The sequence below is a fragment of the Peromyscus maniculatus genome, chromosome 22, assembly GCF_049852395.1.
Source record: "Peromyscus maniculatus bairdii isolate BWxNUB_F1_BW_parent chromosome 22, HU_Pman_BW_mat_3.1, whole genome shotgun sequence".
Classification (NCBI taxonomy): domain Eukaryota; kingdom Metazoa; phylum Chordata; class Mammalia; order Rodentia; family Cricetidae; genus Peromyscus; species Peromyscus maniculatus.
In genome coordinates this window covers 60,430,900-60,441,713 of record NC_134873.1, presented here as the reverse complement: position 1 = coordinate 60,441,713, position 10,814 = coordinate 60,430,900, and the positions used below count along the sequence as shown (strand labels likewise).

Genomic DNA, 10,814 nt, shown 5'->3' with positions numbered 1-10,814 from the left:
CATTCCAATCACCTGAGGTATAATTTTACTTTCAATTTTATGTACTTATCAAATGTACTCACACTAGCATACTTATTATACAAAGAAAATAACATCTAAAAACAATCCAAAACAAAAAAACCACATATTCCAAGCTATAATTTGAAAATGCAGGGGGAGGGACTTGGCCCTGTCTCAGCTGAATGTACCAGGCTTTGCTGGCTCCCCATGGGAGGCCTTACCATTTGGAAGGAGGGAATGAGGGGTGGGTTGTGGGGGAAAGTTGAAAGAGGGAAGGGGGGATCTGTGGTTGGTATGTAAAATGAATAAAAAAATTCTTAATAAAGAGAAAGGAAGTGTGTGTCTGACCTGAGTCCATATACACATTTATTACATTATTTTGTCTTCCATAGTACAATCATCTTTGATCCTTCTCCCCTTCCCCTCATCTTGTCTCCTCATCTCTCCTCTTTTTATATTTCTTTATCCTCATAAAAAAACACATGTATCATAAAATTTCAGGTATGCCTAAAAGAAGTGAAAATAATAGCATATCTTGACCTTAAGTCAGCTTCTCCATTATCTTGTATGGAGTATAAATTTCTTTACCAGTTTTCATAGCTTTAATTGATGCCTATGATTTTTTTTCTGGAACCAAAGCTAATAAAAATCCAATGTCGTTTCTTCCTCGGCACTGCCTGCGAGGTGGCTGCCATCTGTTTAGCGGCATCATGGCTGCCCTCCAGCCTCTGGTGAAGCCCAAGATCGTCAAAAAGAGGATCAAGAAGTTCATCCGACACCAGTCAGACTGATAGGTCAAAATTAAGCGAAACTGGCAGAAACCCAAAGGTATCGACAACAGGGTGTGGAGAAGATTCAAGGGCCAGATCCTCATGCCTAACATTGGTTAAGGGAACAACAAGAAAACCAAGCACATGCTGCCTAGGGGCTTCCGGAAGTTTCTGGTCCACAATGTCAAGGAGCTGGAAGTGCTGCGGATGTGCAACAAATCTTACTGTGCTGAGATTGCTCACAATGTTTCCTCCAAGAACCGAAAAGCCATTGTGAAAAAAGCAGCAGAGCTGGCCATCAGAGTCACCAATCCCAACGCCAGGCTACGCAGCGAAGAAGAAAACGAGTAGATGGCTTGCCTCTGTGTTTTATTTGTGTTTAAATAAAACCACAAAAACTGCAAAAAAAAAAAATCCAATGTCAAGTGCTAATACACTGTCAGGCATGTGTTAAGCTGTACACTCAAGCTTTCATTTTATTTTAAAATATTTTGTAGTAAATAAATAAATCCCAAGAAGATTATTATTATCATTTTACTTTATTTTGATGTTATTCAACAATAAATAATAACCCAAACCTTTCCTATTGAGTCAAATTGCAAGTGATGTTTTCTGAACACTATGTTCCTGAACATCCCTAGGAACAGACTGTCCTAGAGATGGTTGATGGAATTGTCTTGACTATATCATAGTTTGCATTACAAACATAAATTTTCATTGATGGGGGCCTTCATTTATTTTGAAATATAACTTTTCATACAGCTCTCATGGGCAGGCTTCTGGTTTCCAGTTGCCTGGGGTTTTTTGTGTGTGTGTCTTCAAGTGACAAAGACCAGAAAGAGAAGGAATCCCCATGTCTCTTCTTATGAGGGGATCATTTCTAACATGAGGAATTTACTCCCATGACTTACTTACATTTCCAAGAGCCCATTCTACATACTATGTCCTTAGAAATTAAGGTTTCCACCAATTAAATTGGGGTTTGGAGGCAAAGATATGCAATTACTAGTAGCCAATATTTATGCTTTAATCACAGAAAAAAATGTTCAAACAGTAAATTCTTGTCATATAAACAAGGGTTTCTATTTAACAAACAGAAAGTTGAGTAGCTGTGGGTAGTTTTAGTAGAACTTAGTAGTTTTGTTTAGATTCGGAAAAGCTACCATACTGCAAGAACTTCTGGGATTATTTCTTCACTACTAAAGTTACTAAAAGTCACTCATGATTATGTAAAAGTAGGTCAGCCATTTCCATGGATATATAACATAGCACTTTGCAACTTGATATTTTTCTTGTTTCCTGTGTTTGCTATTAAAAGAGCTGCTGAAAATGTTGTTGTTTAATGTGGTGGTTTGAAAGGAAATTGCCTCCATAGGGAATAGCACTAGTAGGAGTTCTGGCTTTGTTGGAATAAATGTGTCCCTGTTGGAAGAAGTGTACCACGGTAGGGGCAAGCTTTGAGGTCTCCTATGCTCAAGCTACACACAGTGTGGCACAGTTCACTTCCTGTTGCCTGTGGAACAAGACAGAACTCTCAGCTCCTTCTCTAGCACTATGTCTGCCTGTATGCCACCATAAAGATAGAGAACTAAACCTCTGAAACTATATGCCAGCACCAGTTAAGTGTCTTGCTTTAAAAGAGTTGCAATGATTATGGTGTATCTTCACAGCAATAGAAACCCTAACTAAGACAATTTATGCATGAATACTGTCATTGGTCCATATTACTTCCAAGACTTGACAACTTCATAGTTCTCAATTTGGGGTGATTACAAGATTGTTATATAGTATCTATCTATCATTTCATTTTTATTTCAAATACTGCACTGTTATAATAAATCTTCAAATCTGTCAAAAAAACAACTATAAGTCGAGTCTTTTGAAAACCATCTTTTGGAGGCTATTTGAGAGAAAAGCTATTGAAAGAAAGTGACTTGGGGCTTTTAAGCAGGATGCCAGTACAATAATTAAGATTCTGTTTTCTAGAATAAACCAGGCTATGAAAAGGATGACTGAAACATTCTGCAAATTTTTAGTCACCATAAAAGAAGAGTGTGATATTACATCAAGTTAAAAGCCTTTCAAGCATAGCACTTCCTATTTTTGGTAGCACATAGAAATTCTCTTAATACCATGTAGTTAAACTGACCTACTCTATGACAGGATAAATACTGGCTCTTAATGTGATTTCTCCATTCTTGCAAATTGTCTCTGATGAAAAATGTTGACAAATAGGAATCCTTATCAATTTTATCATTTTAAAATAAAAAGAATTTGTAGCTGGAAGTTTTCCTGTGTCCTGCCCAGTCCTACAGCCACTCAGATCCAAGTAATCACACAGAGGTTTATATTAATTACAAACTGGATAGCCTATGGCTCAAGGTTCTCACTAGCTAGCTCTTATATCTTAAATTTAAGGTATTTTATATCTTAAAATTAACCCATTTCTATTAATCTATAAATTGTCACATGGTCATGGCTTACCAGTATTACCAGTGTCTCTAGACTCCACCTTTCTCCTTCCCATCACTCTCAGATTTTCCACCTGCCTCTAAGCTGCCTTGTCATAGGCCAAACAGCTTTATTTATCAACCAATCAGAGCAAAACATATTCACAGCATACAGAAAGACATCCCACAGCAAGAATACTGTACTTCTTCAGAAAATATTTATAATTTAATTTACAATTTTCAATAGTGGTATTTTAGGTCAAACACTTTCTTAGAAAACATGCATCAGGTTCAGAGAATAGGTGGAATTAAAGAAATAATGAGTTGTGGGGTTCTTCTTTTACCTCATGGGACTCTGCAGACTATGGCCTTGTTATACTGTGAGTAAGATCGGTTTCTGCATCGTTGGTGCTGTTGATGAGTGATGCATTTGACAAAGGTTAGGAAGCTTTTAGAACCACTTGACAGCAGTGACCACTGAAGACAGAAGTGCATTCCAACTTATTTTCCTGGAAATAGAATAGCAACATTTTTGTTCAAATTTCCATCAGATATAAGGGGCTTTTACCCTGTGCACATCTGTCAATATTTTACTCATCTTCTGAAGCTCAGTATAGAGAATATATACCCTTAAGATTTCTGTGTTTGGAATTAACTATTTCCTGTGGAATAGGAGAAATGGAAACAAAACTCTAATATGTACTTAGCTGTCACATAACAGATTACACTCTGTCCTATTTTTTGTCTTATAAAAATTCTTATTTTATCTTCACTTGTCAGTTGAGAAATTATGAAATTTGAAATCTCATTCTGTATAAGTGTCTAGGGCATGACAATTGAACGTGATATACTCTTGTCCAATATTAGTTGAATCACAGAGTTAATAATTGGTTAGTGAAATTCGATTTAAATGATGAAAGCAACGGAATTTTTCAGTCAAAAAACACTTTCATTCAATACTTACATCCATCATGACACCAGGGTTTGTAATCTTCACAGACTATTCAGGTAACTAACTCGAATTTTGTAGTGTAATTAGAAATCATATATATGGGAAATACAATATCAAAAGTTTTAACTAATTTCAATTTTAATTATATAATAATTTTAGTATGGTAATTTCATATATGTGTCACTACAGTTTGTTCTGAGTGTCACCTTCCCTCACTGCCACCTCTGTATGCTACAGCTATTTTATCCTACACCCTAATAATCATGCTTTCTGCTTTTATGTTGTATATATTCTGATGACCTCTCTCCTCCTCACTATTTATAATGCAATGAAACTACAAAGACCATTTAAAATTTCAGAATAATGATATGTCTGTGAGTAATATTTTTATGGGATGAGGAAAGACCAAAGGTTGGTCTTAAGTGGTAGGTAGGAATTACATGATTGGCTTGGAAGAATACAAGTCAATAGAGCTATTTGTATAAAGACAAAATGTAACTGAGCTGTTAAGTAAGGTATGGGCAGAAATCACTCGAATGAAGAAAGCTGTGCCACCACCACATTACAGCCACCTGTACAAAACAGCATAGGTTAAACACTCAAGTAGTTTAAAAAGCTGAAAGAAAGACGCTGGAATGGATGAGAATGAAAGGATTCCATTCATGAGTAGCACATATCTTAGACAAAGATACTTTGTAGTCTGAATTGAAAGGTACTTTACAGTCTGTGACTGATTGGACACTTCTTCCCTCCATCTCCATAGAGACACAGGCATGTTACATCGACTAACTGAGCAAAGTGTCAAATTCCCATGATTTAGATCCGCCAAAAGTGCATTTTCAAGTTCAGGGACTTATGCAGCATTTAATCTTAAATGGCCCATTCACAAGTAGAAAAAACAAATGAGTAGCAATTTAATAGGGAAATTTAACCATAGTAACTTTGAAAAATTACCAAGTGGCAGCTTGGAAATTTTATAATACTAATGTTTAGTGTTGGGAGAATGTATAAATCACACCAATAAAAGGGAACTGATCTTGGGTGTGAAGTGGGGTGACATATGTAGGTATAGATTTCATAGTTCAGTAAAAATATTAACATCAATTTAGAGTCCAAAGTTTGACAGAAAAGAAATGTATAGACTGAAGAATAAACAATCTAATTTGGGTATTTAAGTTGCTGTAAGGGGCAGATGTCTCAGTAGCCTTTATTTAGTAATGAGGATCACAAATCAAAATCCAGTCACAACTCTCAAGATATTTTTGATACCCTATCATGCCAACTCTTAATTAGGCCCAGAATTTAAATCTGTTCATCAATCTGTAGATAATATGATCATGTCTTGGGAACCATAAAGGGAAGATGCTTCATATGTTTAGCATCTAACTACCTTGTGTATGTTATTTTCCCATTTAAATAGTGAGGTATCATATCCAAGGCAAGAAAATCAACCTTCAACTCCTAGAATAGATACTAAGTAAAATTATGGAAAAAAATCCATTAAAGTGGTTATTTCAGATATATAATCTATATGCCTGGCAGGGTAGTGTACAATGTTAATATCAGCATTTGGGAAACAGAGGTAGGTGGATATCTATGATTGTGGATTATGTAGAAATCTCCAAGGAAACCAGAGCTACATAGTGATAACCTGTATGAAATGTACAAATATTTGGATGATTAACGTTCAATGACGTTAGTGGATAATGTGATATTTGAAAAATATCTTCAGTGGCAATTATTTTCATCAAGTATAAACATTTACAATTTTAAGTGGTTTTATATTCAATGTGTTCAGCATTGACTTATCTACCCGATAGTTCCATAGTAATAATAGGATTAATGAACTGAGTTTGAGTTTTGGCTAATGGATAGGATAAGGGAAGTATTTCATTTGTAAGAAGACATGGGTCTAGAACAAGGAGATTTGAGAACATGATTGGTTCAGAGTTGCGTGAATTAGAGAAAATGCAATAATTACCTTATTTTGTCAGCTAGTGTATGGGTGCTACTGAAAAATTGTGTATGTCATCTTTGTAATTATATCTTTCGGTTTTGTTTGTGCTAGATTTACTCATGTTTGAACAAAACTAATTATATTAATTCATCTTTGTAAGTGCATATGTATGCCATATATTATTTTTTAATTATTAGCAATAGGTTTACACTGATGCTAGCATACATTTTTTGGTATTTCTCCCTAGGTTATGATGGTGATTATGATGAGAAAAGTAATCGATACTGGAGAATTATCATAAAAAATCATTATTGAACACTAGCCAGTTCCAAATATGTGTGATTATCCATCTACACAATGAACTAAGGTGGGAAAAATAGAGGGTTATGTAAAATAAATTAAAGTATTATTTCTTGTTTAGTGCATTTCATGACCTATACATCAGTGTTGTGGTACATCAGGGAACATTTCTACAAGATAAAAATACCTCATTCAGGGTGCAAAGAAGGAATATGAGCCACTCAAGAGGAAAAACAAGGGTGTCCTAGATAGAATGGCTTAGGCGAGGACCCAGAAGAAAGATAGATCATCGTAAGTCTATTAAACTGCAGGTGATTCAATTTACCTAGAACTAGGGAGTTCACATAGGAAAATAAAAGGAGGTCATGCTGAAGGAGAAATTTTTTTTAAAGCCCTCCTTTGTATTTTCTCTTTTCCCTTCATTTCCTTCTACTTCCTGTCTCAACTTCTTTCTCTCAAAGTTTTTGTTCTGCAGATTAGCAAGTGACCCTACCAAATGCTAGCTTGAAGGCAAAGAATGAATTCTTTTTCTTCATACAGTCCCAGGAAACCTTAACATCCTTATTAGTACAATTCTATCTTGCTTTATTTTCCTCTAGTTTTTTGCTCTTTCACCTAAATGTGATTTATATACAGCTAAGTAATTGAAAACTGTCCAGGCTTTGTCAATTTAAAAAGAGTTTATTCTGGATTTTAGGGGCTGTATGCAGCTGGCCAAGCTTCTTCTATTAGCAAGTTCCCAAGCCTCTTTCCTGAAATGGAATTTAGCTCTGTTCTGTAACAATGCACAGTGAGTTTCTCATCTGCCCTTAAGCTCCTTGGCCCAGTGACACACCACTTTAAGTTTAATCAGACAGAAAAATCACAAAAGCTCCCGGTCTCAAGTGACCACTCTGCCCTTTTATTTCTCCCTAGAAAGAGAAAGAGATGAAATTTCCCTAGTTTTGCCTTCTGTCTTTGAGTCTCTATACACCTGTGTGCTGTGTTTATTTCAAATCGAGTGTGACCTAAGTTAATGCCGCCGCTGTCAATGGGAAAGCAAGCAATGTGCCTCGCGGCCAGCCACCATACACAATCCTTTCTAAAAGCTGCCTCCCTGGGGGAGTGATTCTCAGCGAGGATTTTTTGAAGAGAGGTGAAGAAAGTCTGAGAAAAACTCCAAGGACTGCAGAATAGTTTTCCTAATTTGCTTTCTGTTGATGTAATAAACACCATGACAAAAAAGCCACGGGGTGAGGAAAGGGTTTGTTTCTTCTTACAGCTCATAATCTACAACTGCAGGTAGTCAGGGCAGGAACCTAGAAGCAGGAACTAAAGTAGAGAGCACAGAGGAATGTTGCTTTCTGGCTTGTGTCCAACCTGTTCCCCATGGCTTGACAAGCCTGCTTTCTTAATACAACCCAGGACTACATGCCCAGGGGTGACAACAACCACAGTGATCTGGACATCCCCACATCAATTGTTCATCAAAAAATTGCCCCACCAATTGCCTACAATCTGAAGGAGATCCTGTCTTAACTGAAGTTTCCTCTTTATTAACGGACAAGAGGAGTATCAAGCTTATATCAAGTTGCCAAAAGACTAAACAGGACAGTAGGGCTTGCCTAGAGAGAGATTAGCATATCTCATTTTTATTAAATTACTCATATCTACTAAATTCATGGTTCTTGACAAGTTTTAAGACAAGAAACCGGACTTGCCTTTCGATGAAGCCCTAGAAAGTATCTGTTAGTTACATGTCACATGATCTTACATAGCTACAGATGAGCTCCATTTACATCATAAAAACCCTATGAACATTTTGATATTCTCCAGCAGCTAGGCTATGTGAAAACAACTGGTGTTCTAAGAGATTTTATTTATTTGTAGCCTTTTCCAGCTTCTTCATGTTTCTTCCTTCATGTGGGAGGGCCAGTGCACCACTATGGGCCTTGTCAGCCCTGGGCAAGTAGTCCTGAGTTGTACTAAGACAGCAGGTTGTGGAAGCCATTCAGGACAGAGAGGACACAAGAAAGTAACCAGCATTCCTTCATGTACCTGGGATTGACACTGTTAAGGTAATAAACAAAGGAGCTGCCATCCACTATGTTCAGAGCAGAGCCAGAATTAAGATTGTGGGATGAACAGAGAGACTTCATAAAAGACTTGCACTTTCTATAGCAGCCTGCAATATTCCCTTTTTAAAAAGTTATAAAAAGGCATCCTTTCCTAATCTTGACTTTGTTCTGAGTTTGGCTGACTTTTGTATTCTTAAATTTCATGACATTTCAAATATTATGTCATTCAGGAATTCCTACTAATTAAAACTGTGTATTCAACTCCTGCACTTAAGGCTCAGGCAATAACTCCAAAGAAGCTGAAAAGGCCATGGTGATATTCAGGTCTCTGTTGCTGCTGAGGGCCATGTCTGGGTCTGTGCTCCTACTGCAGCCAGGGTCTGTGTTGATGTCCATGGCCCATGTTACCACTGAAGGCCTTGTGGATGTCTGTGGTCTATGTTGATGCTACATGGTCATGGACAGTGCTGCCACAGGCGGTCATATTGATCTGAGTGGCCTGCTCTGCTACCTGAGGCCATGGTGACTTCCATGGTCCAAGCTGACTCTGAGGTCCTTGTCCAGGTCCACGGTCCTACTACAGACAAAGGCCAAGTTTGTGGTCTGTGCTGTTACCAGAAACCATGTGGAAGCCTATGGTCTGTGCTTCCACTGAGTGTAAACAGTAAGGAAGCTACTTTTGCAGTGATATCCATGACTGCAGATGCACAGTTGAGATAGAGGAACATGGAAGGCTTCTATGAAAACCAACCCAAACCCCCCTGCAAAAAAAAAAAAGTAACAGCCTTAGTAGGAAGCCATTGAAGAAGAGTTTTAAAGAGTGTGCTAAGGATGTTGAGGTGTAGCTTTCTACAATTGATGGCTTCTGTTGTGGATGCAGGAAGGGAAGGACTCAGTTCTATTTAAGGGGCAGGCCACTGGAGTTTGACTATACTACAGTGAGTACATAGATAACAGAAATTGGACTTTTTTTTCAAATTTTATTGCGGGGGTAATGAGGGGTGTGGACATGGAAGGATTGAGAAGTGAGTGTGATCTGGGTATATGATGTGAAAATCCCGAAGAATCAATGAAAATACTATGTTGAAAAAAAAAAATCTAGAGGACCAGGAAAGATGCCATGAGATTGTGTCATCTAGCTATGACAAAGAAACTCCATAATACCTCAAATATATGGATACCTAAACATGATTTGAATTATAACAATTATAACAAAAATAGTAATGCTAACATGGAAAGGGAAAATTTCAGAGAAACACCTGTAGGCAGAGTTTTCCTGTTCTGCAACCACTCTCAAATAATCCCTCAGAGGGTTATATTAATTCCAAGTGCTCAGCCAATAGCTCAGGCTTGTTACTAACTAGCTCTTACAGCTTAAGCCATGTCTATTAATCTATGTGCTGCCCTGAGGCTCCTGGCTTTTACCTGTATCCCATTTGTGTGTTCAACTCATTCTCTGCCTGGCTGGTGACTCTTCTAACTCTACCCTTCCTCATACCATCATTCTCAGTTTGGCTTTCCCACCTAACTTTATCCTGTTCAGCTATTGGCCCGTCAGGTTGTTTATTAAACCAATCATAGTGACATATATTCACACAGTGTATAGAAGGATTATTCCACAGCATTTCTCCATTTTTGTCTAATTAAAAAGGAAGGTTTTTAAATTTAACATAGTAAAATTATATAAAACAAAAATAGTTATCAAGTAAGAATTACAGTTACAATATCCAGTCTATTCGTATTTGGCAAAATTAGAGAAAATACTCTATTATCTATCTTATCTTGATGAGTCTAAAGCTTTATACCTAATTTGCTTTCTATAATAACTAAGAAAAATTGTAAGTTTTTTTAGTCTTTAACTCCATTCCAGAAGGATAAAATATTGCCTAATGACAGGGACCTCAGGCTGTCTGGACCATCACACAAAGTTCCTCAGTAAAGTTTGAGCATCCAACTCTGGCCTATCATATCTGACAGACTTTCCTGTGAAGCAGGGAATTCTGAAGGACTCTCCTACCTTGTCTTGACAAAATTTGGCAGTCACGTTGCTTGCATGCTGCTGATCCAGTTTGGACAGTAACTGTCAACAATTGAGACAAGGGCAGTTTCTTTGCCCAGTGGCTAGCTTTTGCCACAAAGAAAACAAACTCCATGCAGAGTTTTTTTGTTGACCATCATCTCTGAAGTTAATTGGTGATGCCAGGAGCAGATGTGTCTCACGATCATAAAAAGCCTTATATTATTAAAATACTTTAAATGCCATACTATGTAGGTTTTGAAGTGTTTGAAGATTGTCTATCTACCTAAATATATATGTATGTGACCTTG

The 10,814-nt window shown here is 37.1% G+C and overlaps 1 pseudogene; it reads left to right on the top strand.

Annotated features, from left to right (window-relative positions):
- The first annotated feature begins 710 nt into the window (after positions 1 to 710).
- LOC102923337 (large ribosomal subunit protein eL32 pseudogene) lies at positions 711 to 1,131 on the top strand (annotated as a pseudogene).
- Positions 1,132 to 10,814: the final 9,683 nt, after the last annotated feature.